The sequence below is a fragment of the Triturus cristatus genome, chromosome 10 (genome assembly GCF_964204655.1).
Source record: "Triturus cristatus chromosome 10, aTriCri1.1, whole genome shotgun sequence".
NCBI lineage: Eukaryota > Metazoa > Chordata > Amphibia > Caudata > Salamandridae > Triturus > Triturus cristatus.
This window is the reverse complement of record NC_140593.1, coordinates 1,146,361,551-1,146,389,407: the sequence shown is the minus strand read 5'-3', so window position 1 is coordinate 1,146,389,407 and position 27,857 is coordinate 1,146,361,551.

The following is a 27,857-nucleotide window of genomic DNA, read 5'->3' as shown; positions in this document are numbered from 1 at the left end:
ATGGAACCTTTCGAAATGGCGGGCGACAGGATAAGTCCGATCGCCATTTCTAATTGCCCTCAAATGCTGTAGAACTCTTTTACAGACTTCTAAGATTGTGCTGCCCACGTACCGCAAGCCACAAGGGCATTATAGCATGTAGACAGCAAAATCTGTCATGCAAGTGTACCTTCCTCTAATCTTTTTCATGGTCTTCGTCAGTCCTGGTTTGTTCTGTTCTGTATTTGCCCCATGTGTGCAGGCTTTGCATTTTGTACATTTTACAAAACCCTGACGCTTGGTTAACCAGGTGGTTTTTGGCTGGGGTTTCCTCAAATTATTTCTGACTAGTGCCTGCTTAAAGGACCTTGCTCTACGAAATGTAATTTGTGGTCTGCGGGGAACAGATTTTCCCAATAGTGGATCATTCCTAATAATATGCCAGTGTCTGTTTAGAATGCTTCGTACTTTATCCTGTTGCTTGCTAAACGTTGTTATAAACCTGCACTGACTGGTCGTCTCTTTCACTGGTTTCTTGTCTTCATTAAACAATATTTCATCTCTTTTCCTCTTGGACGCTTTACTAACTGCAGTGTCAATCCATTCCTCTGGCTATCCCCTGACTTTGTTTAAGAAGATTCAGTTCTTTATTTGTTTCTTCCTCATCACTGCAGTTCCACTTCATACAAAGACATTCTCCATATAGAATGCTTTGTTTTAAATTGACAGGATGAAAGCTCTTTGCGTGCAGTAGTGTATTTCCAGAAGTAGGCTTCCTATATAGTCTAGTTTCCACTTTTCCCTCATTGATATACACAGTGAGGTCCAAAACGTTAACACTGGTTCTACTTATTTCACTAGTGAAACTTAGATTTAAGTCGTGCTTTTGTAATCTATTGATGAAGCTCTTAACATCCTCGTCAGCGCCCTTCCACACTAAAAATAAGTCATCAATAAAACAACTCCAGCGCATAATGTTTTCTTCCCACTCTTTTTGGTACTGCGTTCGGACCATCTGCTCCTCCCACCAGCCCATATGCGGATTCACATAGCTGGGGGCGAAGCAGGTGCCCATTGCAGTGCTGCATACCTGGTGGAACAATTCGCCATTAAACAGGAAAAAATTGCTACTTAGACATTTCTCAATCATACGTAAAATCATTTGTGTATGCGACCCCAACCTAATTGGTCTTGTTCCTAAAAAATGTCTAACTGCTCTCAAGTCATCAATGTGCCTACTTCTGGTATAAAATGTTGACACATCAATAGTAACAAATAAGTAATCTTCCTCCAAAGGAAGATAATAAATCCTCCTGAGGAAGTCCCCTGTATCCTGAATGTAAAAGAGTGATGATTTTACCAGAGGGTTTAGAAATGAATCAACATATTTGGATGTGTGTTCTAGAGCACTTCCCATCACTGAAATAATTGGACACCCTGACGTATTTACCACATCTTTGTGAATTTTAGGGATTAAATAAAACACTGGCGTGACTGGTCGTTCACTTTTCATAAACATATACTCATCATGGCTTAAAAGGCATTGATCATACCACTGTTTAAGTTCAACGTTAAAATTTGTATAACTGGAAATCATCAAACTTACATCAATTCTAAAATAGCAATTTTTGTTGTTCAATTGCTTATATGCCTCTGTCAAATACTTCTGCCTATCCCAAAGGAGTACATTGCCCCCCTTGTCGGCATTACGCACAATGCAGTTATCATTGTCAGAAAGCTTTTTAATTAAAGCCCGATAAGCTTTCTGTTTTGTAATGCTAGATTTAGTCTTCTCATTACTCTAATTCATCTGAACATCTAGATTTTTTAATTCGTTAGTAACTAGATCACTAAAAACATCAGTCACATCCCTTGTTGTCATAGGGATAAAACGGGAGGTAGGTCTAAAGTTAGTTGGTACTTCTTCAGAGATATTGATCCCTTGCTCTCGTGCCAGTGCTTCAACATCATCTCCACTTACTCCCATGAAGTTTTCTGTGTCCATTTCCCTCAGTTCCATCATCAGACTCATATCATTAACTGCCAGTTTCCCCTCTTGAATTGTGGGTGTGCTTGATGCTTCAACAGGTCTCTGTATTGGATTAGCAAGAAAATGTTTCTTCAATTTCAACATTCTAAGGAATTTAAATAAATCAATTCTTGTTTGGACATACCCCCACTCAGCTTCGGGGCAGAATGATAGTCCCAGTTGTATAATTTCCTTTTCTTGATTGGTGAGAGGCACGTTAGTCAGGTTTATTATAGAGGCTTCATTGCCAACCTCTATTTGTTGTTGCCCTTCTTCTTTTCTTGCACGCCTTCGACAGGCGGCCCCCTTCCTCCTCTTTGTCATCTGCCTCTTCCTCTTGTCGGTTTTTGAATCTGCGTTGGTGGCCTTGGTCTCAAATTGAACCTCCGTTCTGTGCGTAAAAAATCAAATTCATCGATAACAGATGGCACTGGTCCTTGGGCATCTTCATCCAGATCTGTATCCACTTCTGAACTCTGAATACTACTTTGTTCAGAGTAGTTTTCTTGTACGGGTTTACTTGATTTTGTCATTTTCTGCCTTCTAATGGTGTCAAATTTTCTGGCAAACGTGTAGATCTGGCCTCTATCATAGTCTTGCTTGTCTCTCATAAATTTCTGGGCCTTTCTCTCCTTTATTGAGGTCTCTAGTTTCTTTAACCTCTCTTTCATTGCGGTCTTGAACTCCTTGACTGCATCTTGATCTTCTTCCTTATTCAATATTTCGGAGAGTATCTCTATTTCTGCCAATATTTTCTGCCTATCAATGTCCACATATTTGATGAGGATGGCTAGTATTTTTCGCGAGGCATCGTTGTTATTTGCAGCGTATGCGCGAAGGATATCAGGGTTAGGCTCTTCATACCTCGGGGCTACCATTATCCGAAGCCCTCTAGGAACACGCTTCCCTTTTAAGGTATCTGTACAGTGATTTGGACTCCCACAACTTTGATTATTCCAAACGCTGAAGTTTCTCCAGCTGTTTCAAACGTGTAGTTAAATCCATTGGTCTATTTGCCACTTGCGCTGCCCCGGCGAGTTTCAGCGATTAGCAGTCTGTAATTGTTTTCATTGCTGGGTCTGAGGTGTGCAAGGCGTAAAGAAGCGGAAAAGACGTTCAAACCGCAAGTGAAACTGTCAAGTGTACGCTACTCGCCTAAAGTAATTTCATATAAACAGTCCAAGCTCCAAGTTAGCATTTATCATGTCAGCAGACGCGCTGAAAGACAGAGAGGCAGCCGCAGCAGATATTTTTGATGACGCCAAAATGCCCACCATGCACTCAATTCCCCAGAATGCAACGGAAAGTAACAGAAACACCAGTTTAAAAGAAAAAGTAAAGATTCTGGAGAAAAAGATGAAGCAAGAACAAAGCAAATGGTGGGAGGCAAAGTCACTACAGCGTTATTTGGATGTGGGGAGAATACCAAGAGGCCTACGGATTTTAACAGCCCCCAGTTATGAGAACCCTGACCCCGAGATGATGAGGGAATGGGCTGAGACTAATTTGGACTCATCAAGAAAATTAGTCACGATTCTGGTGAAATATGCGGAAAAGGATCGCATAAAATTACAGGAAGAAATTGTGGTGCTCAATTCAGAATTGAATTCTATGAGTCAAAATGACGAATTAAACAAATTAAAAGAGGAAATGACAAAAAGATTGAGGAAAGAAGAGGAAATTATTCGAGAAAGAAAGGCATTTAAGTTCCACAGAGACCGCATGGACTATGAATGTGGCCGAATCTTCACATTTGCCAAAAAGTTTGAATCTATTAAGGCATCCAAGTATGGTACAATACAAGCAAATGTAGGAACTAGCGCCAATAGAACAACAACATTCTCCAATTCTGATCTTAGCTCTGCAATTGAAAGCGAATCGGAACCTGAAGTTGGGGGTCGCACCATGAGACAAACACACACACAAATTTCTCTAGTTGAAGAAGTGGATTTTTTATGCAGAGAACGCAGAGAAACGCTGCGCCCCAGAACTCAAGTGAATGTCCAAGGAAAACACCAACCACCAAACGCAGAGAGAGGAGAGCAGCAAAACACAAACGCTCCCAGAAGAAGAGGGATGACTCGCAGGAATTGGAGACGACAGAACCGGCAATGAGCCCAACAATAATTAATTTGGCGCATGTAGATTTATCCAAAGCAGAACAACAATTACTTTCCCTAGGATTATCTTACTGCCCTGAAAGTAACTTTGATTATGCTACAACACGTATGGATATCTACCGCAGCATACGAAAACTAAAATTGAAAAAACATTTTATGTTACAGAAACCCTTAGAGACTGAAGACAATTCAGAACGTGTGCTTGGATCATTAAAATCACCATCCATTGTAGCCACAAACGCCGACTCATCCTTACTTAATACCATGCAATCCTTATTAGAGGAAAATATGACATCAACACAGTGTGCCGAAGATCAGCAAGCACTAAGTACCAAAGATGTACCAACTACCAAAACAGGATTTAAACCAACTTCAACCTTTAATCCCATAATGCCTCGAGATGGTATTGAAATTTATCACGAACAGTTGATTGGAAAAATAAAAAAACTTAATCATAAAATACAGAGAATGGCAAGAACTAAGAAAAACAAAACTGAAATCCAATACCATGGTCTTATGAAAAAACTAAAAAACAATCCTGAAATCGTGATCCGCAATTCAGATAAAGGTGGCAATCTAGTACTGTTGACCAAAAATGATTATAACGAGGAAGCAATGAAACAACTACAAGACATGTCATGTTACCGCAAAAGTGACCAACTAACCTTAAAAAACACCTATAACATGTACAGGTTAAAACTGATTGCCTGGAAAAATGCACAAGATGAATACCTTTATCTTCGCAATGACCATCCAATGACACCAATCATATATTTTATTCCAAAGATTCATAAAGACCCTAAGAATCCACCGGGAAGACCCATTATCTCGGCAAGAAATAGCCTACTAGAACGAACATCCAAATATGTGGACTTTTTTCTTCAGAACTTTGTACAACAGTTACCGTCATACATCCGTGACACAGGGGACTTTCTATCCAGAATCAAGGATTACAGGTGGAACTCAGACTATTTACTAATTACTTTGGATGTCTCCTCACTGTACACATCTATCAACCATCAAGATGGCATCAGGGCATTAATATACTACCTCAACAAAAGACCCCTACAATGTGCAAACCACAACAAAATGCTTAAAGACATGACTGAATTCTGTTTAAACAATAATATTTTCATGTACAGGAATACCTTATATCAACAACTACGGGGCGTTGCGATGGGGGCAAGCTTCTCCCCCAGCTATGCATGTCTCCACATGGGCTGGTGGGAGGAGTTTGTCCTGCGCAAAGAACATGAACATGTTGTGAACACTAATGTTAAACTTTGGCTTAGATTTATTGATGACCTTTTTATCATCTGGCAGGGGACCCGGTCAGAGGCAGAGGGGTTTGTCACCAGACTCAACTCTAACAAATTAAATCTAGAATTCACAGCCAACATTAGTGATCATAGGGCAGAATTTCTTGATGTAGAGGTATATATCAAAAATGGGACTATTGCGACAAAACTCCACCGCAAAATAACAGCAGGAAATGCCACACTACACGCCACCAGTGCTCACCCTAGACATCTCATACAAAGTATACCATATGGTGAGATGTTGAGATTGAAACGGATTAGTAGCAACGATAATGATCTACATATGGCTCAGATAGCAAGTACTAAACGATTCCTCGAGAGGGGTTACTCGAAAAAAACAATAGACATGGCCATTGAAAGATGCAGTAAAATCAGCAGGGACAGTTTATTGACCATCCAGACCAGCAGGAATACCATTAGTGACAGTCCCACCACACGAGACAATGCTGACAATACGGAAACATTCCGATTTATAATGCAATACAGCAAACAAGCTAGAGCCATTAACAAAATCATAATGAACAATTGGCCACTTGTATTAAATGACCCTATCATTGGCCATGTTCTATCCAACAAACCTGCAATCACATACAGCAAGGGACCCTCCATGAGGGATGAACTAGTCCATAATGATCCTTTTGAAGGCAAAAAAACTACGTGGCTAGAGCACCGTACTGGCTTTTTCAAATGCACGACATGCAAAGCATGCCAATATGGAGAAAACAAAAAGTGGTACAAAACACCTTTTAGTGACAAGGAAATCCCCATATATAAATTCCTAACATGTAAAACGGAATTTGTGATCTACGTGCTGGAGTGTCCTTGTGGCCTTCAGTATGTTGGAAGTACAGTTCTTCAAGGCCACAAACGAATACTCCAACACCTGAGAGCCATCAAAAACAAGGATCACACATATCCTGTCGCACGCCACTTTGAGGAATCTCACAATGGAGACCCCAAAGGTCTAAAATATTTTTTGATTGACAGTATACCATTCAATAAAAGAGGAGGCAACCGAGAAAAAGCACTGAGAAAGCTAGAAACCAGATACATCCTACAATTGGATAGCAAACAACCTGTGGGCCTCAATGGTACGGAGGATCTATATACCTGTTTATAGATCCACTGAATCCCCCTTATGATCCTACCAATGATTTACAATCTATAAATTGAACTAAATAATCAATTATGCAAAATAATCTTATTTAAGCTGTAAGCTGCCCCTTTGAATTTTATCACGGTCACACTTTTTGGGTGAGGATAAGGTGGCACACAACAGTATCATACACGTCAATAGTTACCGATCTTATTCTTGTATGCAATGAAAGTTGAAAAACATAAATATCATCATTTTGCTGAACATAATTTTGTAAAAACTAATTTCAAAGCTCCATTCATAAATATTATCCACGATTATGACACTAAGTCATAACAACAGAATGGCCATCAGACATACAATTATGGTTCAGGCAAGTGTTTTTATCAATAAAACATTTGCGGGGTTTTATATATGCAAACTTTTTTAATATGTAAACCCTTTTAAAATCTTCAATATATATATATTTATTTATATTTATATATTTATTTATTTATTGTTAATGATGAATTTTATATAAATTTAATATAATAATTTTTATCATTGGGATGTATATTTAGCTATATTGAAAATGTCAACATGTTTTCTATATCTACTGCCTTTGCATTGTAAGATTTCATTGGTAACTGCATAAAGCACCACGTCACTTTAAGAAAGAAAAAAATGCACTTTGAAAAAAATGTTTAAATGCCCAGGTGAGACTGCTGTTAGCGTCATGTGATCAAGGGCCCACGGGCTCGAAACGCGTAATGGCTGTGCTGAACTTGTGAGCGGACGAATAAAGATCCTTTCAAGCACCAAATTGTGGTCTGGGCTCCTACCTGCAGCGGCGTATCGTGTACGTGGAGAAGGGAGTTGAAGTCATATATATATATATATATATATATATATCACTGCTCCAACACACCGGTCAGGTGCACTCTCAGGCGGCCTACGTTATGTGGGCAGCACGATTCATCCTACAAAGATCAGAATCCTTGAACATATGCGAGCGATAAGCAAAGGTGATGAGACATATCCTGTAGCACGACATTTCGATAAAGAGCATAATCGTAACAGGGATGAGCTGAGCTACTTTTGTCTGGACCATGTACCTATGAATCCTATAGGATACTGAGACTCCGGAGATTGGAGTCACGGTACATTATTGACCTTCAGACTAAGACACCATGGGGTCTTAATAGTAGCGAAGAGTTGGCTGTCCACTTAGGAGAGTAGAGCATTTGTTACCTTATTCTTCTGAAGCCTGATGAATTCCCTATGATAGTTATACTAGGCACAGAGATTTGTATATATGTATATATGTATAGATGGAATTATGAAGTATCTGATCTTTTGTATTGGTTCTCTGAACTTCTTTTGATTGATCTCCTAATTTTACTGATTAATGAATTTTATTTAAGGTATGGAGGAAGTGAGTGCTTACCTACTCTGACATTTGTTTGGGAATTAATGATCATAATGCACTTGGTAGCCATAGCCATGATTCTTAATTTGTAATGCGCTTTTTCTCCAAGCTTCTGCCCATCCAGGGCTTTATAGCGTGTAAATATGTATAGAACGTAATTGATGTATGAGCATATCTATGTTTAAACATGTCACCATCTTGTTATGCTGGGATATTAGACATTCCAAGATGGCGCTGATATTAGGAGAAATGTCGGGGACAACGTGATTTACGTTTATCCCTTATCGCTGTTTATGGATTGCACGAACGTTTAAAAATCATGGCGAGTTGGCGCCTCGGTAAACATGGATGAAGGTTGTTACCGAAACGCGTCTGTTTTGTGATCGTGCTAGTTTCCAGTGAATAAACTTTTGAAACTGCCCCCCGTGAGTGCTGTCTTTCTCCGAAAATTGGATGTGAGAAGGGGAGTTGCAGCGGTAATATATATATATATATATATATATATATATATATATATATATATATATATATATATATATATATATATATATATATATATATATATAGTAAAACTTTGATTATTTATTGAAACTTACCCTCTCGATATTTTTGTCCTTGATATTCTTGACACAATATTTTGCCCCACAATATTTTTGTTTCAGAAATTCTGTCTACATACCCCCTTGTTTATCGTGTTGTATTGTAATTACTTTTATAAAGTGCCTACTATGCCTGTTGCGACATCCGCTATAGGGGGGCGAGGGGACTGCAGGGCCTAGATCAGGGGAACAATCAAACACACGTCACACCAAATGCAGGGTTTGGGCGGAAGACATGAGCGATCTTCGGCTCTTTACTTATTATGTCTGCCCATGCCTGGCCAGAGGGTGATACATTGAATGCATGCACTTCTGGGCCAAGTCTCCTGGTTCCGCTCTCATGGGACTCGGGTCATTACATCCCTTCCCAAATCGGTATGAAAATGTATTACCAGAACTTAACAAACAAAGTCTCTAAGTCTCTGGCTGGTTGTTGGATTCAGTAGCAGCAGTACCAATCTTTATTTCGGCCATTTGGCCATAAAAGAAAAACAATACACATATACAATCACAATAAATCAAAACATTAAAACATTGGAAGTACATATGTTAAAAATACAATAAAAACTGTGCATCTAAAATTTTAAGGGGGACCCAACACCTTTAAAATGCGGTTGCGCGTATGCCAAACATTAGTAAGAAATTTTGATAATGCGAGGACAGTTGGACCAGAGAGATCAGATTTTAAAATCCTATACATTGGAGCATATTCCCTGCCGCCCATATTCCTAATCAAGGGAAGAAGCCAGTATTTCCGCGCTGCCCTGTAGGCTGGGCAGAAGAAGGCCACGTGTAAATCGGTTTCCTCCAAGGCATCACAAGCCGGGCACTGCGTCGTAGTGGGGGGCGATGACCAAGTTGTTGGATTCAGCCTTAGGTTGTAGCGCCTTGGGTTGGATCGGTAACTCGTGTTTGGGCCTGGCAGGAATGTGACAGCCAACTCCCCATTTTTATCAGCCATGGCTGGAGATGGTCCAGGGGTTCCTGCCAGACTCTGTCCCACTGAGCGGGAAAAAGAGGTCTCCTCAACCCAGGCTCCTCCTGTCTCTGTGTCTCCGGGAACTCTAACTTTTTGTTCCTGGTGGTTGACTCTTTGGAACCACGATACGTTTCTAGTGACCACCTCAGTCCCATGTTTAGATGTGATGGCAGATTCATTTACTTACAGGACTGACCAGGTCCCTGGTTCATAGGTCGTCCTGAACTTCACCCCTGTGCGGCGGTTCCGAATCAGAACTGAGCTTCCAGGCGTGATGATCCGAGGCTTGGCACCTCTTTTGTTCTGGGTTCGTTGACATTGAATGGTGGCTGGCTCATAGGGCAGTGGGGTCCAGGTTTCGGACACCGGGATGGTATCTTGTCGGTGCCCGGCAAGCATCAGGGACCACGGGGACCTTTGGGTTTTGCAATGCGGGGTACTGCGGTACTCACACAGGAATTGTTGCAGCACTTTCTCTGGTTTGGTTTGTTCTGTTGTGGCAATATGCATGATCTTGTTCAGTGTGCGCATAAAGCGCTCCACTTCACCATTGGCTTGTGGCCATTAAGGGGTGATCCGGTGGTGGCGTATGCCCAGTGATGTGAGCAAGTCCTTGAATTCTCCTTCTTGGAATGGTGGACCATTGTCTGTTTTTAGCTCTTGACGCAGGCTGAAGAGCGCAAATGTCTTCTCCAGTACTGGTGATAGGTGTGAAAAGGAAGTGGAGTCCAATACTTCAACTATTGGATATTTGGAGTAGCTGTTGATGAGCACCGCAGTCACTTTTCCATCCGGGAAGCTTCCAAAGTCGAGGATTACTCAAGACCACGATGCAGAGACGGGCTCTTCAGTAATTACTGGTGCTGGTGGTTCTTGGTTACTCGTGAGTTGGCAGGAGCAACACTTTTGTACTAGGTTTTCTACGGCTGCTTCTAGCCCTGGGAACCACACCTTCTCTCTCATGCACAACTTCATCCACACCGTCCCTTGATGGCCTTCATGGGCGAGGGTTGTTACCCTCTCTTTGAGACTCAGCGGGATCACGATTTTGGAGCCATGTAGCATCAGGACTTCATCTGCGGGGCTCAACTCATCATGCACTCTCCACAGTTTTCCGAGATGTGCTTCTCAGATTCACACCAGTTGTAGGCGTCATATAAGAAGTTTTCCCATTACTCTTTATGTATCGATTCCATCACTTTGGCTAGGACAGGGTCGTCTTTGGTTGCCACTTTGATTTCCTCAGTGGTGAGAGTGCAAGGACATGCTCCTTGGGACACCATGTCAAAGTATTCTTCCATCTTCACCTCTACATTGGAGTCTTCTTCGCTTGGATCTGGTGGATGCCGAGAGAGAAATTCTGCAGAGTTCTTCGATCTAGGTTGATATACGAGGTCTATTTAAGGCTGCAACTTTATTGTCCATCTGTTGTTCCTCGGTGGTAGGTATGGGGCTGTGCCTCGGAAAAGCAGGACCAGTGGTTGATGGTCAGTGACTGCACTAAATTGGTGCCCGCTGATGTAGAGGTGGAAGTGGTTGCACGCCCATTTAATCGCCAGCGCCTCAAGTTCGATCTGGGAGTATCGTGCCTCGGTGGATGTGAAAGCTTTACTCGCGAATGCCAGGGGTGCCCATTTGCCTGGCTCCACTTCTTGCGTGAGGACAGTCCCAAGGCCCATGGGGCTGGCGTCGACTAACAGCTCCGCGGCTCGGGCGGCATCGAAGTATGCCATCGTGGTTTTGCTGAGCAATGCTTCTTTGACTCCCTGGAATGCCTCTTCTTCCTCTTGGCTCCATTTCCATGCAGCATCCTTCCTAGTGAGGGCTCGTAGGGGTTCAGCTATGGTGGCTAGGTTGGGTATAAACCACCCGCATTATGTAGCCATCCCTAGGAAGCTCCACACTTCCGACACTGTGGTTGGCGCTGGTGCTTGTTGTATGGCGTGTGATTTCTGTGGGTCCACATGGATTCCGTCCTGACTGAACACGTATCCAAAGAATTTTATTGAATTCCGAAACAATTATGCCATTGTCTGATAGCCGTCGCAAGGTTGCTTGGAGCTGCTGGTTGTGTTCATCGATGGACGAGGAGTGGATCAAAATGTCATCACTGACATTTAGTACTCCTTGCAGACTGGACAAAACCTCTCGCCCAGCATCTTGGAATGTTTTGGCAGCAGACGAAATACCAAAGTTCAGTCTCTTGTATCTGCGCAGCCCGTTATGAGTTGGGAAGGTTGTTATATATCGGCTTTCCTCGGCTAGCTTCAGTTGGTGGTATCCTGCGTTAAGATCCAACTTGGAAAACCACTGGGATCCGTTTAAGTCAGCTATGATATCATCTACCATTGGTGTGGTGTGTCGCTCCTGTTTCATCACTTGATTGGGTAGGTGCATGTCTATGCACAGTCTTATTTTGCTGTATGGGTTTCTCCGCTATAACCATAGGTGAGAACCAAGTCATCGGGCCAGGGATTTTTTCTATTATTGCTTGTCGTTTTAGGTCGCAGAGCTCGTGTTCTACCAATGGCCGTAGGTGGAATGGAATGCGCCTATGACAGCGTGCCACTGGTTTTATTGCTTTGTCAATCTGTAGCTTGACTGGCGGTCTCTTCATGCATCCTAGTCTGTTGAAAAGGTGTGGGAACATTTCTAGTATCTCGTCTGTCTGCAGTGCTGTGACAGTGCGGGCAAAAGTGACTAGGCCGAGGTCTTCCGCGGTGTGGTTCCAACCAGGATGTCGGCTTCCCTATTGACCACGTTGAATGTTTTTGTATTCTCCTGGTCTGCTGATTTCACTTGCACAGTTATTTTGCCTATCAGGGGTAGCCTTTTTTGACTCCCATATGTTAGTATCTTGACATGGGATGGGGCTAGCTGGGGCTGTGGCTGTAGTTGTTTGTATTTCTGGCTGCCCATTACGTTGTCGGATGTACCGGTGTCACTGAGAGCAGTGACTCGGGACCCTGAAATGTCTATGACGGCAGTGGGTTGCGGGTGCCTCCTGCATTTTAAGTCACTGGCAAATTATATGAGATAACATTTGTTTTCATCCTCAGTGGAGGAGTCTTCTAGGCGATGACCTTGTCGCTGCTTTGGCCATCTTTGAGTTTTCTGGGACTTTGAGGGATAGTTGTCTCACCGAATTTGACTGTGGCCTACTTCCTTGTGGGCCCTGTTCCTTGGTCCACCTCTGCATGCGATGGCAAAGTGGGTGAGGGTGCCACAGTTTCACCACATCTGCCCCTGTGCTGAGCAGTTCTCTAGGGAATGTTCGTCTCGGCCGCAGTATTCACACCGTGGCCCTGGTGTGGTTTTCGTTGGTTGTCTACCTCTGTTCCCTCTGCCTTGCGCACTGAGTGCATCTACTTGTTCAGTTTTTACCACAACGGGCTTCTCCGGTTGCTGGGTGATGGTGATGTCCATCTCCATTGCCCTCGCATCCAATTGGTTGTGAGACAGAGCCACGACGAGGATATCTTCCAGCGGGATCTTGGGTGGGCATGGAATAAGGGTCCAAAGGGTCTTATTTCGGAACCCCCTGTATGACTTGCACTCTTAATTCTTTGTTTTGATCATCTGCCATGCACGTGCTAGCAGGTTCTCTCAAGCATGATTGAAACGCATCCACAGACTCTCCTTCCCTTTGGCGGGCTTGTCTGAGCTTGAATCTCTCATAGTCCAGATTCAGTTGTGGGTCAAAGTGCACATCTAAAGCTCTGATGGCAGCATCGTAATCATTGGCAGCGCCGGTGTTTGGCAGGTGTGCAAAACGTTTATCAATCTCTTCTCCTGCAAAGTGTAGTAGCATGAACCTCTTAACGGTGTTGTCTGTCTCTCGGGTTACCGTGAAATAGTTATTTAGGTGGCCGATCCATATCATTCACCTGGGGGAGGCAGTGGCGGGGTTTTTGAGCTCACTGAAAGGTGGTAGTGCGTTGATTTGTGTGTGTTGTGTGGCCAGCTGTAAATGTGGAGGGGCCTGTTGTGGGCCTGCTTGCGCCATGTTGTCTCCTATTCCTCGTCTTATCTGTGCTTTTCTTCCTCAAAACTAAGTTAGTTATATGCTGTAATCTATTTTTTTATTGTGTTTGCAGTTACTTGTCTGTTGCAGGCTGATTAGCCTCTTCGGCTTTGTCAATGCTGCTGTACCCCAGAGTCTGCCGTGCTGGCCCTTGACTGTGGTGTCCTGTGGGCGTTGGCTGAGGGAGCATGTGCACTCGTGCTTGGCCACATGGCTGTGTGGGCAGGGTCTCAGTACTTATGCGGTACCCTGCGTGGCTCCAGCAAGTGAGGCAGTTGTCAGTACCAGCGGTAGCGGCTGGAGTGACAGTGCACACCGCGACTAAGGTGGCTGTTGGTGGGCCTTCCGTGCAGCAATTCCTGCACCGAAGGTGGGTCCGCGGGCGCAAACATTGCGGCGGTGGCAAGGTAGCAGTCAGAGCACTGTGTTTGGAACAGGCAGGCGGATGAGCCACATGTGTTGCGATTCCTGTGCCAATACTGTAGCCGTGCTCACAGTCGTCAGGGTGAGCGGTGGTGTCTGGCAGCAACCACCTTCGTCGAAAGTGTTGCGACGTCTGTTATAGGGGGATGAGGAGACTGCAGGGCCTAGATCGGGGGAGTTGACAAACACACGCCAGATGCGGGGGATAGGTGGAAGACGACGAGCGATCTTCGCCCCTTTATTTATTACCTCTGGCCACGCCTGGCGAGAGGGTGATACATTGTATGCATGCCCTTCCAGACCAAGTCTCCAGGCCCCTCTCGCGGGACTCGGGTCATTATTACATATGCCCAAAATCTATGAAGCACTGCCACAAACAAGTAGCCCTCCTCAGACGGTTGGTGAAGCTACCTCACGAACGTTATTTGTAGGGGGCCCTTTGGGGGTTCCCGTTTTCCCAGCACCCAAGGGCTCTGATCGTCTACATTGGAATCGGCACCTGGGTGGCTCCTTAGAACAAGCATTTACAATGCAATGGTCTCGGCATTGGTAAAGTTAGAGCTATTGGCATTGCTCATGACATTATTTTTGCTTATATTTTTTGTTTTTAAAACATTTAAAGAAACGGCATTGTCATGAGCAATGCCAATAGCTCTAACTTTAACAATGCCGAGACCGTTGCATTGTAAATGCTTGTTAAATCTCGGATCGAGACTGCGCAAGTGCAGCCTTCGAGCCGAGACCTAAAAAGGTGCCGAGTTGCCTTTGAGAAATTTCCAACAACTTACAGCGCGGGGCACGGATCAATTTTAAATGAGCATGAAGCATTTGTCTCATTTACATCTCTTCAATGTAAAAGGCAAAGGACATGAGAAGCGGCTGTCAAACGGTTTGAAAGGAGTACGATCCTTCAATAAGTCCTAATTGTATAGTACGAAATCGTGCAGGAGAAGCCCTAGAAAACTCCACAGCAAGTTCAATGCAAGCAATGAGAGCCAGTGTAAGGGGGTGTCAACCAATGCACCCCACAATGCGTAGACAGGGAGGCATGGTTATGAGGCGGGAGAAACATGAAACGGGCAGTTATATCATCAGATGTGCGATACAACAAAAACGATAGAAATTGAGGGAAAATGCTGGCCACAACAAACGCATTTCATAAATGTTGGACAGTGAATACAACGCAGCTTGCATACTGATTTCCCTTTGGGCATTTTTCACTCCAATACCCTGGTGTTGTTGCCAATGGCTTTGGCTGAATTGATTAACAACTTTTCTTTGTTTAAACACGGAAGTTCTTCGTTTTGTTTTGGAAGCGCCGACGGGCGATCAGCGGGACAGTGCTGTGCCACAGAATGAAAATCTTCAAACTGCTGACCACATACAACAAGTTAACAACGGTCCAATGCGTTGGGGAGAGTATTTACATTCAGCTTAATGCGACATCGTTACGAGTCGGTGGATTTGCGCAACAATAAAGATGCGGACACTATTATTAAACATATGTCCGTGTAAAAAAACTAAAAGACCTACAAAAAAGCAAAAACGTGCAAGACATTTTACTAAAGTAAAAAACAAAATAATAAATCTTAATATTCCGAGAAGGGCCAAGAGTAAAGAAGGGAGTAAAGAAGGGTACACCGAAAACATTACATGAAAAGTAATTTGTATTATTTTTACTTTACTCTGGACCTAAAGTTGAGCAGTAAGTCACTAGTTAGACTGGGGCACCCGTTATTCATCTGGGAGATGCAAAAGCTGAAGCAACCGAAACGAACAATAGCTGCTCGCTGCTTCCCTGAAGAGAGATTTCGTGAGTATCACGTGACCCGCGCCACGTCCACCCTCGCGTTGGTCCCGCATTATTGGCTTGTCAATCATAGCGCGGGAAGTGAAAACTTGTCTGTGTTGTAATGCAAACCGCAGTGCGCTGCCATATTGCTTCCCGCCCCCCGCCCCCAGCATAGAAAGAAGGGAGTGATGCTGCTCAACTTAGAAGATTCTTTCTATTCTATGTAATAACATTGTGACTATCCTGTAGGCTCTTTTATTTTTAGGTCGCAGGGGGTCCCTGACCATTCTGGGGGCCCTGAATCCTTCAACCCAATGCAAACAAGGAAGAGCAAAAAGCAAGCACACCACTGCCTTTCTCCGAGGTGAAGCAGAAATGTCTCGGAGAAACGCAGTGGCGTTTTTGGATTCGGGGGCGTGTTTTGCTGTTATCTCCTCTTGCCATTGGCTGGAGGAGATAATTAGACTTTCTGAAAAAAACATGGCCCCCGATCCGAAAAGGACGGGGCCTGATCGGAGTGACAGGACCTCTTCTCCAATGGCTGGCCAGCATTCAAGAGGCCAGCCCATGGAGAACAGGGGAGAAGAGGGGCGGGTTCAAGCCCCTCTTCTCCAAGTCATTAAATCTCGGATCGAGACTGCGCAAGCGCAGCCTTCGAGCCGAGACCTAAAAAATGAAGGGTGAAAAGCTGCCGAAAAAAAGCTAAAAATGGAGCGAGAGAAAGTGAAATTGGAGATGAGAATGAGAGATCAAGAAGGGGAAACAGAAGAGGTAAATGGAAGAGGGAAAAGAGGTGTGACAATCAAGGGCTGCGTGCGAGGCTTTTGCCAGGACGTGCAAGCAATACGTTTCCTTCCTCTCTAATAATTTTACCATTTCCAACACGGGGAATGAGACCACAGCCCCACCCACGTCTCTTTTCATATGTCACAGGCCATGTGTGGCCTGCATCTCCCCAGCCCCATCCACCTCTCTTTTCATATCTCGCAGGGCGCAGGCCATGTGTGGTCTGCATCTCCCCCCCCCCCCCCCTTCCGTGCCACAGCTAATTCAGCTCCATAAAAATGTTTTTTTTCTGCAGCCACAAACTCGGTGGAAGTTGCTGAAGCATTAAATTATATTGTTGTTCTCTCTGATTTTTTAAATTAGCTATTGATTTGAACATTGAACCTCAATTATTCTCTGGAGGGCCGAGGAATTCGGAGGGGAGGGGGGAGAATTCTCCAAGCGAAGGCAGTTTCCCGAATGTCAAACATATAGGAATTGACCCCGCCAGGCGCAGACCTGGTTATTGTTTGATTAAAGAGGCTACAAACGAGGCATGACGAATGGAAAAGGGGTGGGCGGCTAAGCTTCACGAGACCTTATTCACAGCGCTACAGCTGTGTACCTGCAGCGTATCCCTTCCTGAGATGTCTCGTGACGCCTCGGCTCTGTCCCTTCTTGAGATGTCTCGTGACGCCTCGGCTCCGTCCCCTCCTGAGATGTCTCGTGACGCCTCGGCTCTAACCCTTCCTGAGATGTCTCGTGACGTCTCGTTCCATCCCTTCCTGAGATGTCTGGTGACGCCTCGGCTCTATCTCTTCCTGAGATGTCTCGTGAAGCCTCGGCTCTGTCTCTTCCTGAGATGTCTCGTGACGCCTCGCTCCATCCTGTCCTGTGACGTCTCTCTTCACAGCCACCATTCTCTTGCTTGAGGCCTCCCACTTTCCCTTTCTGTGCAGGCAGTCAAGCTCTGTGCTTTTTTTGCTGCCTGTGCTGCCTGAGGCCTGGATCCTATATACAGCAGGCACCTTTCTTTCCTAAGTTGCCTGAGACGCTTTTCTCTTTTATTATGCAGGCTGATGCGCCCCTATCTTTCTTTCTATGCTGTCTTTTATTTTATTTTTTTGAAGTGTTTTATAGCGCAAACTCGACCCAGAGTTGTTGGAGCGCTTTACATGACCACCAGCTACATTACACAGGGACGCATTGATTTTTGGTAGGCACAGAAAGATTTGGGACCTGATTACAAGTCCGGCGGTACTCGCGGTGGCGGTAAGACCACTGCCACCACTCCAGGTCCACCTGTACTATTTTGTGTGTGGTATTCAGACCGCCACAGGACCGCCGCTTTCGGTGGGATCCAGGATCCCGCGGCGGTGGCGCAACAGAAAGGGGCAGCAGTTTGCTGGCGCTGGCGCTGCCACTGCGGCACTGCCGAGCATATTACGATGCCTGTTCACCGCCCGTTTCATGGCGGAGAGCCTGCCATGAAAAGGGTGGTGGAGAAGCAACTAAGGGGGCCATAACAGGACCCCATACCTCTTCTGGGCATGAGGTGCATGCAGGGGTGGGCACCCCAGACACCCACATGTTTTTACTTCATTACGGAGCCACAGGGTCCCGAGCCAGCACACATAGTGCATGCCAGTGTGAGCCACTATATTTTTTATTACATGGGTGCCCCAATGCCCACCTGGGGCATCCACAACCACTTTTATATTTGGGAACTGTGGGGTGGAGCCCCAGGGTCCCTGCAGCCCCAGCTAGATTCCCTTGTGGGAGCCGGACCATTTTTTGTCATAGTCCGGTGCCCAGGTGATCACCCTGGACACCCACAATGTAAAAAAAAAGAGGACAATCAGAACGGGCTAATTTTTAAAGTTGGGTCTGAGTCCCTCGAATCCAACTAGGGAGATATACAAATATATTTGATCCTTAATTTGACAAAAACTACTGAACGGATTTATACCAAAGGAATGCTTTCTGGACCAAGTTGTAGCTTCCTGCCAAATCTGCTATAGTTCCCTTCAGCAGTTTTTGCAATATTGCGTCCTGAAAAACTCTATGGAAAATGCTTGGAGATTTTGAGTTTTGAATTAGTCAAAAAAGAGAATTTTTTGGGAAAGTTTTGTGAAGATTCCTCAAATGACGACAAAAATATTAGCAAACAAAAAAAAAGGCATTTACTATATATATATATGTTCATTTTTTTTTTATTCGGTATGGTGCTGATCGCCTTTTAACTGCGGGATTTTGTTTTCTCAATACCCTGCAGCAGGGAGCGCTCGGAGATCTTTGTCAGTTGCTGGAGATATTTCTGCAGCTGAAAAGGATTAGAGGGGATGATGGATGGACCTGGCTGAGGCCGGGTTCATGGGCTTTTTATTGTATTTCTTGTAACTGGATTGATTACCTTCCCAAGACAATCACCTGGTCAGGCAACAACCATTTTATTGGGGGCAAGTGAGTAATTGCAAACCACGGACTATGGACTTAACCACTTGAAGGTCCTCACAATGTGCAGCAGAAGGGCGGCCATGTGTGCTGCTCTCTCTGTCCCAGCTCTTCTGGCCTTTTAGGAACACCAACCAGGATCCTGTCTGCCAATTAACCTGTCACCTTTGTATTTATGGTTTAATGAGGTGAGAATGTTTTGAGGGAAACAGATTTGCATTTTCCAGCTCGTAAGATACAATTCATCCATTGCACAGATGTGTTTGTAACCTGAATTCTGCAGGTTCCTGATATGTTGAGTTAACATTTCATCCTTCCGAGGTCAATAAAATAAGTCCCTTTGAGATGGGTGATAATGAACACATCTTACCATCACCTAGAGACTAGAAAAATTGCAGAGTGTACTATATACGTTTAATGTTTATTACTCATATAGGAGGGTAGTGAAGTGGAGACACCAGCTACAAATGTTTGAGAATGTTTGCAGGAACTCATTTTAGGTTTGAATACTCCTTTTAATGTGGAAAATAGACAAGTCCTTTAACAACAGTAAAAATGAAATCTAAAATAGATTACCCGTTTCATTCGTTAATTTTGTATTTGTCACATGAATGAAGAGTCATAGTCAAAGGCATAATAAAAATCAACATGATCACAAAGCTTTTTTTTAGGTGCATCAGTTAATTTCAATTAATTTCACACCCCAGCCCCTATATCAACATGATGGGTTTGTTATAGAAACAATACTAGAACATATGCAATTTTCATCTTACGAATCATGTAATTAAGTGTTTACAAAAACATGCGTTTTCCATGCACGTCGACTCGTCTATTGCCTGAAAAACTTCCTATTCCGCTTTCAGAACCATGGACCGTGATGTATGTTCTACCAGTGCTTCAAATGGACAGGTACTGTCCGGCATTGAGTACCTGCACTTCTGTTTTTGCAAAGGGAGAGTACCTGTACTTCTCAGAACTGCTAGAATACATTTAATTGGAGAGTACCTGCTATGAGCAGGAGCAAACAGGTACTCTTGATAAAGAGCTTGGACTGGAAGACAGGCATTTAAATTGCATCATGGGTATCAGGAAAGAGTGAGATCAGTTCCTGTGACATCACTTCCTGTGATGTAGTTTCGCAATACCTGTGCTTGTTAGTGCCCCCACTAACCCTGTTGTAGAGCCATTTTCTTCAATTGATAAAGAGCTAACAATGAAATATTCTCAGAGGTTTGGCAGTTGCTGGTGCCAGTCTGGGGCTGTGGTACATTACGCCACTTAGTTCTTATTAGATTGAAACATTAGCGACATGCAGCTTCCATTGTAATATTTGAACTCTAGTCAAAATGTGAGGAAACTGCAGAAAATTAATCGTAAAATATGTCAACAATGCTTCCAAATAAATAAATGTCAATATTTACATATCTTGCATCAGCCTGTATGAAAAGTGCTCAGAATCTTAAGCATCCTCTATTCAGCTCGACTTTTAAAAATAGAAATGTTTATAATAACATCAGGGCCTGTCGCGGTGCGCATCGTCTCGCATCAAGAAAAAGATGCCATCTTTGTTTCATTGCACCGGATCTTCATCGCATCATGGCGTTGCGTGCCGCATCGCCACGGAAGCGCAGTAAGAAACCGACGCATCACCTCCCCTTGCAGAGAAGAACCGGCGCATCCCCTACGCAGCAGTAGGGACCTGACGCATCACCGTTCTTGCGTGTAAGGAACCGACGCATCACCTTCCCTGCAACACTTTAGTTGTATAGTGTTACGCATCTTAATGTACATTGAACTCAAAGTGTCGCATTTTAACATCTAAAGAGAACTAAGCGAATCCTACCATTTTAAGTACAGTATTGTGGTCTTGTGTTAAGTCTATATAAAGAATACTTATTTTTAATATACAACTTGTGTGGTGTCCATCTGTAGTGTTGTCACTTGGTTACTGTATGTGTTCACAAATGCTTTACACACTGCCTCTGAGATAAGCCTGTCTGCTCGTGCCAAGCTACCAAGGGGGTGAGCAGGGGTTATTTTAGGAGTGTACCCCCTTACCCTGACTAGACGCAAGGGTCCTTTTTTGCCAAAGGTACCTACCTCTGCCAACTAGAGACCCCCAAATCTAACATTGGTTGTCAGCGGTGAGGATTCTGGACTTGCGATTGTGACTCATATACAGTGATTGGTGAACACTACTAGTGAGTGTAGACCAAACGCAACCACATACTGTTTTCCTGTTTTTTGGTGCCCTCCTGGAAGTATTTTTGATACTATGACTCTGGTTAGTTGTTGTAAAATGGAACTCGACTTCTGGCACATGTTTGTCTACACAATGAAGGAGCTACGTGTGTTTTGCAAGGAAAGAGGGCTGCCTGTGAAGAGAAGGTCCAGGGAGGATCTAGAGGCATACCTATTGCAGAATGAGTTACCCAGCTGGACGGCAACACTACCAGTTGAGTCTGAGAAGGAGGAATTCCCTAAAAGTGAGGGAGAAACAGAAAAAGATAGCTGGTTTCTGGCTCATGAGCAGAGGCTGAGAGAGATTGATGAAGAGCTGAGAGCTTGATGAGGCTCAGAGGGCCTTAGCCCAAGAAGAAGACATTTGGGCAGCTCAGGAAGTACTGCGTTGGAGGTGGAGTCCAGCTCAGATGATGGCAGCAAAATAGAGTTATCTAGTGCTGAGGGAGCAGTACATATATCCAGAGGTGTGGTGCCTGACTTGAAGAAGGGGGGTTAACATACACCAGGAGGTTCAAGGACATGAGTTAGCTCCAGTAGTGCGCAGTGTCCCTGAGGAGAATGGGGAAACTGACGCAGGGGTTCATGGTCCTAGTGGTGGGAGGGACACTCTACTGACTTTAGATGAGAGGTGCAGGGAGAGGGGTTCCCCCAAGGTTGAAGTCCTGGTATGTGAGTGTGGAGACCACCCAGAAGAGTGCGGGATGAGTGACAGAGACAGTCGAATGCTGTCTTGCCAATCTCAAGAGAGTGGTGTGGAGTACGTGTGCGAGGCACTGGATGGTGACGTGAAGGATAGTTTGGTTAACACCTGTGCGGGGCTGTGTGAACCAATTGTGGGAGAGCATATTGTAAGCCCCTGTTTTCCAGAGCTTTGCCAACACCTGTTGGAGAGTGAGTTCTCTGACCCCAGGGAGCTCACATTGGAGGCAGACCTTTTGGTGGATTCCAGAGGGTCTGGAGAGGCATTGGGGAGTGACCCTCAGAGGAGTGGCTCAGGTATCTTCCAGCCCAGAGTGGGGGAAGAGGTTCAGTGTAGCCCAGCTAGGTCCCAGTGTAGTGGGAGGGATGTAGGGAGTCACGTCCTGTCTCAGTGGAGAAGGAGTGATTGTGGGGCTGCGTGTCCCAAGGTACCCGAAACCCAGTCTCAGGGCTGGATGGTTCTTTAAGGGAACACCAGGTAGGGAGCCCAGGCTGTCCCTATGGGCCGCCCGTTGAGGGGGATCCCCTAGTGCCTGGTGAACTGGGAGTGTCTGTAAGCAGGCCTCCCTCAGTTCTGGTGTCTGGCAGTACCACTCCTAAGTGGAGTGTGCAGAAGTACAGACTGAGGGGTGAGAGGGGGAAAGAGTTCCCATTGGAAGAACCAGTGAGTCGGGGGCCAGCCAGAAGGGCTGCGTCACCAGTGAATGACCATGGTGACACCACTTCTGTCCTGGGGGATCTTCACGCACTGTCAGATGGACAGGGGTCGGGAGATCTGCGCCAGGCAGACTGTCACACGACACATGAGTTATGTGTCACCCTCGGGGGGGGGGGGCATATGTGCTCCCAATGAAGTCCTGGTGCGCCGGGTAATTGTTCAACAGCAGGGGTTGGTCCCTGGGTTGGGAAGCCAGGTTCAGGTGTTTTCTGGCCTGGAGGGTGGGACAACTGTAAACAGTGTCCTTACCGGCTTGGCTGCTGGGGGTACCGCTCCTGATGGGAGGATGCAGTACTCTGGAACGGGGTGCAGAGGGAGGGAGTCCTCGCCTGTGACCCCGGTTCAACTGGAGGGTTTAGACCCTAGGTTGGAGGGCCAGGTTCAGGGTGTGCCCCCTGACCTGGAAGCCCACTTGCAGGATAGAACCCCTGAACTGGTGGGCTAATTGTGCAGGACACCTGCTACAGGCACCCTGACAATTCTGGAAGGGGGTACCACTCCAAGTGGGAGGGTACAGAGCCCCAAGGAGGAGGAGGACCGGGTGTGGGAAAGCCCACTCCAGTCTCCTGTCCAGCTGGCGGGTACAGGCCCGGGGCTGGTGGGTCAGTGTCAGGATGTAATAACTGACCTGACAGGAGGGAGAGTGGACAAAGGGTGCCAAGCACCTGGAGCTACTGCCCCCCGCTCTCTGATGCCACAGAGGTTTGAGAGCCCTGAGAGGCCTAAGGTCTGGGTCTCGTCACTGATTACGGTCAGTGGCCACTGTGGCTGGCTGTCTGTCTGTTGGGACACACCTGTGAGCAAGTTACGGTCAGGTGCTGCACAGGTGGTGTCCACAGGTGAGGAGAAGGGTGCCCCATGGATTAGCTTGGTGGGCCCTGAGAGTATGGACAGAGAGATTCCAATAGGTTCAGATGGGTGTAGAACTGGAGTATGCCCCTGCAGTTGCGAGCCAGGTCCAGGTTCTATCGCCCAAAGTAGGGAATCCCATCAAGGTAGTGATTGGTCTACCCTGCGTTTTGGCTGGAAGGGGGTTGTGTTGGACTTGGCCCTTTTTGCAGGGTCATCTCTGAACTTTTTGCCTTCCTCCTGGATTTTGTCTGACCAGTTTTTGTTGGCTTTATGACTCTCGGCACTTCACCACTGCTGATTAGTGCTAAAGTGCATATGCTCTCACTATTGTAAATTGATGTACGGATTAGTGACTCCATGATTGGCTGGTTTGGTTTACTTGTCAGACCCTAGTACAGTGCACTACAAGTGCCCAGGGCTTGTAAATCAAACGCTGCTGGTGGGCTTGCAGCACTGGTTGTGCCACCCACAAGAAGCAGCCTGTAAAGTGGGCCTCAGGTCTGCCATTGCAGAGCCTGTGTGCAGTCTGGTACTGCCTTGTTGACTGGCCAAGTGCACCTACTTGCCAGTCCCTAAACCTTCCCTTTTCTTCATATGAGACACCCCTATGGTAGGCCCAAGGGCAGGGTGCATTCTAAGTATAAGGTAGGATATGCCCTGGTGTGTGTGGCATGTCCTAATAGTGAATTACAGCCATTTTCGTTTTTCACTATTGCAAGGCTACCTGTTCCCCGTAGGCCAGAATCGGCAGTTTGATTATTACATCTTATAATCCTAACTAACTCAGGGAACTAGGTAGAAATGTGAGATTAGTATGCCTGAACTCAGAATGATAAAATGCATCTTTTAGTGAAGTTGGTTTTAACATTCTGTGTTTGACAATACCACTTTTAGAAAGTAGGTATTTTCTTGTCTAACCATCCAAGCCCGCCTCTGCTAGGTTGTGTATTCCTTGTCTGGAGTTTGAGTGACAGGGGCTGGGGGATTCCCGGAGACAGAGTGAGTCAGCACAGGGCTGAATAGAGAGATCTGCATGTAGATGGGTGGGAGGAGTTGAACCTGGGACCTGAATAGGGCTGTGCCTTCCCTCCACAATACTAGCTCCACCTCCTGTGGTGCGTCTCATGTCTCTGCCCTGCACTGTGAAAGGAAAAAAGGAGTCTTGTCAACAAAGTGCTCCAGGACTGGTTTGGTCTATGAAAAGGCCTTTCTGCCTTCAGAGAACAAAGAGAAACTGAGTATAAATATTGGGGCTCACACCAAGAACTTTAGATCACTTTGGGAAACAAGAAGAAACCTTTGCTGAGGAGAGGAACCAGAGAGACTGAGGAGAGACTATCCCTACGCTTGAGGGATTGGCCTGCAGTGGTTGCCTAAACTGCCATAGAAAGGAGAGAGGAACTATTGTGTACTTTCATCAACTTGTAAAGGATCTCCAAGGGCTTGAGAGAGAGCGTGCCTCCTGCTGAAGTCTCAGGGACAACAGACTTCACCCACCAGCTCCCCAAGAGTTCTTTTGGAAGTGCCTGCTGCTGTGCAAGGCTTTTTGAAGGACTGCGTGTCGCAAGGAGCTGGAAGCGTGACTCACGGAGAAGAAGCGTGTCACCGCCGCAGCCGCTGTTGTCGCATCCCCGAAGAGGAGGATCGAACATCGCATCAGACGCCGCTGCATCAACGGAGAAGCGTGTCGCCACCGCTGCAGTTGACGCATCATAGCCGAAGCGCCTCGCATCGCCGGAGAAGAGGATTGATGTCGCAGCAGACGCCGCCGCATCACCGGGAAGCATGTTGCAGGGCCAGTCGCGGCTCAGAAGAATCGTTGAGTCACCCCCCCGAACCGTCGCATCATTGCTGAAGCATCTTGCATCGCCGGAGAAGAGGATCGATGTCGCAGCAGATGCCGCTGCATCACTGAGAAGCATGTCGCAGGGCCTGTCGCAGTCCACATTGTGTCGCATCAAGAAAAAGACGCCATCTTTGTTTCATTGCACCGAATCTTCATCGCATCACGGCGTTGCGTGCCGCATCGCCATGGAAGCGCAGTAAGAAACTGACGCATCACCTCCCCTCGCAGAGAAGAACCGACGCATCTCCTACACAGCAGTAGGGCCCCGACGCATCACCGTTCTTGCGTGTAAGGAACCGACGCATCACTTTCCCTGCAACACTTTCGTTGTATAGTGTTACGCATCTTAAGGTACAGTGAACTCAAAGTGTCGCATTTTAACATCTAAAGAGAACTAAGCTATTTCTACCATTTTAAGTACAGTATTGTGGATTTTTGTAGTTTGTGGTCTTGTGTTAAGTCTATATAAAGAATACTTATTTTTAATATATAACATGTTCGGTGTCCATCTGTAGTATTGTCACCGAGTTACTGTATGTGTTCACAAATGCTTCACACGCTGCCTCTGAGATAAGCCTGTCTGCTCGTGCCAAGCTACAAAGGGGGTGAGCAGAGGTTATTTTAGGAGTGTACCCCCTTACCCTGACAAGACGCAAGGGTCCTTATTTGTCAAAGGTACCTAGCTCTGCCAACTAGAGACCCCCAAATCTAACAGTCCAGGACCTGGGTAGGCACCTTTTGCGGATCAGGAACTCACTCCAGCAGATGTCAGCAGGGCTCAGGAAGCTCCGGTTGCAGCAGGTCAGCTGGGCAGTTACAGGTAGGCCTCTGGAGCTAGTTGGGACCTGTAGCTCAGAACTGAAGGTCAGCTGACTGACCCTTGGAGTCATTAAGGGGCATATCAACAAGGGCTTTATCTCTGCTTTTTTGGCTTTAAAAGGGGTGTCGCTGATAGTGGACACCCCAAGGGAACTTGTGACCACCAACATTAACGTGGACCCTTCCCCACTTTCCATCCTGGAAGAGGTTCCACCAAACATGTCACCTAAAGTAAAACCAAGGTCCAAGAAAAAAAGCAACCCTCAAAAAAATTCAAGACCTGGGGTCACAGTAAAGAGAAAGCGGGGGGGGGGGTGAGGGTATGAAAGGCAGCCGCTCAAAAACACCCAGATTACACTCTAGCCCCATACAAGATAAAAATGCCCAATTATCTTCTGTGACTGACCCAACTGACGGTTTAATTCAGAGGATTGAACATCTTGTTAAATCCCTATTATTGCCGTTTTCTGAGAGAATTAAAAGGTTAAGCGAACAATTAGATACCTTAGCAGCAGTATCTTCTTCGAACACCAAACTACTGAAAGATTTGGTCATTCTCCAAACTACTGAAAGCCAAAAACCTCCTGGCACTACCTCTCTAGGGGATCCTTTACCACCATCTAAAGCCAATATACAGCTCCTGGTTAAACCCGTAAGCGCGCCAACTCCCACAGGAGAGGGGAAAAAATTAGCCCCCCCTAACATTTTAGGACGTAAAACTACTAATAACATCAGGGCACCCTCCACGAATAAGCCCTTGAAAGGAATGGACGAGCACATTGATTTACCACCTGAGGCGGCACCCTACGTTGTTATACTCACAGGAGTACCAGAATTGACATCAGGAAAGAAAGAGGGGTTTACAGAACTTAAAAACAAAGTAATCTATTGGCTAAGTAAGAATAGACCTTTGCCCCCCAATATTAATGGCGAGATTCTATTCGTGAGAAGGCTGACCTGGCTAGGGTGTAGGCCCAAAGATATAGAGGGTGATATCGTAACTATTAATTTCAAAGACCGAAGAGCAGTAACTCATATAGCGGATTGGTTTCTTGAGAGAGGAGGGGAAGGAATATCAACTCGCGTTTTGAGTTATTTCCACCCCCAATCTCTCCTTACCCCCTGTAATAATAGATCCACTCGCAAAACATCTAGAAATGTCAGACATCCTCCACTGCCTCAACATCCCAGAATATCCAGCCGTCGGATGGACTTCCTTCCTCTTCCACCCCTTCTAGACAGGCCTCACCCCTATCAACAGCAACGTACATATAATATACCTCAGTACTCACCATGGTCTGTTCCTGTTACAAATCGCTTCGAGGTATTGACAGATCTAGATGATCCGGATTGACAGATGGAAATTAACCCGGAAGCTTATCCTCATGAAGCCCCTACTGTGGCACCTAATTCTCACCCTAAAACTGTAAGCCCTGGCATGGATGCTTATAACCCTTGTGATCAGGGAATTTCAATCAATGAGGTAATCAATGATCAGGTTTATATTAATCCTGATAAATCATATACTGGACTCATCCCCCAATTTGATTCCTTTATTGATCTTAGTTCCCTTCTCATCTTAAACTCAACATGCAGAGATAAAATTACAAATGATCCCCCAATGAGGAAGACATTGGCTGCCCAAAACATTATCTCATGGAATGTTGCAGGTCTTCTTAACAAAATATCGCA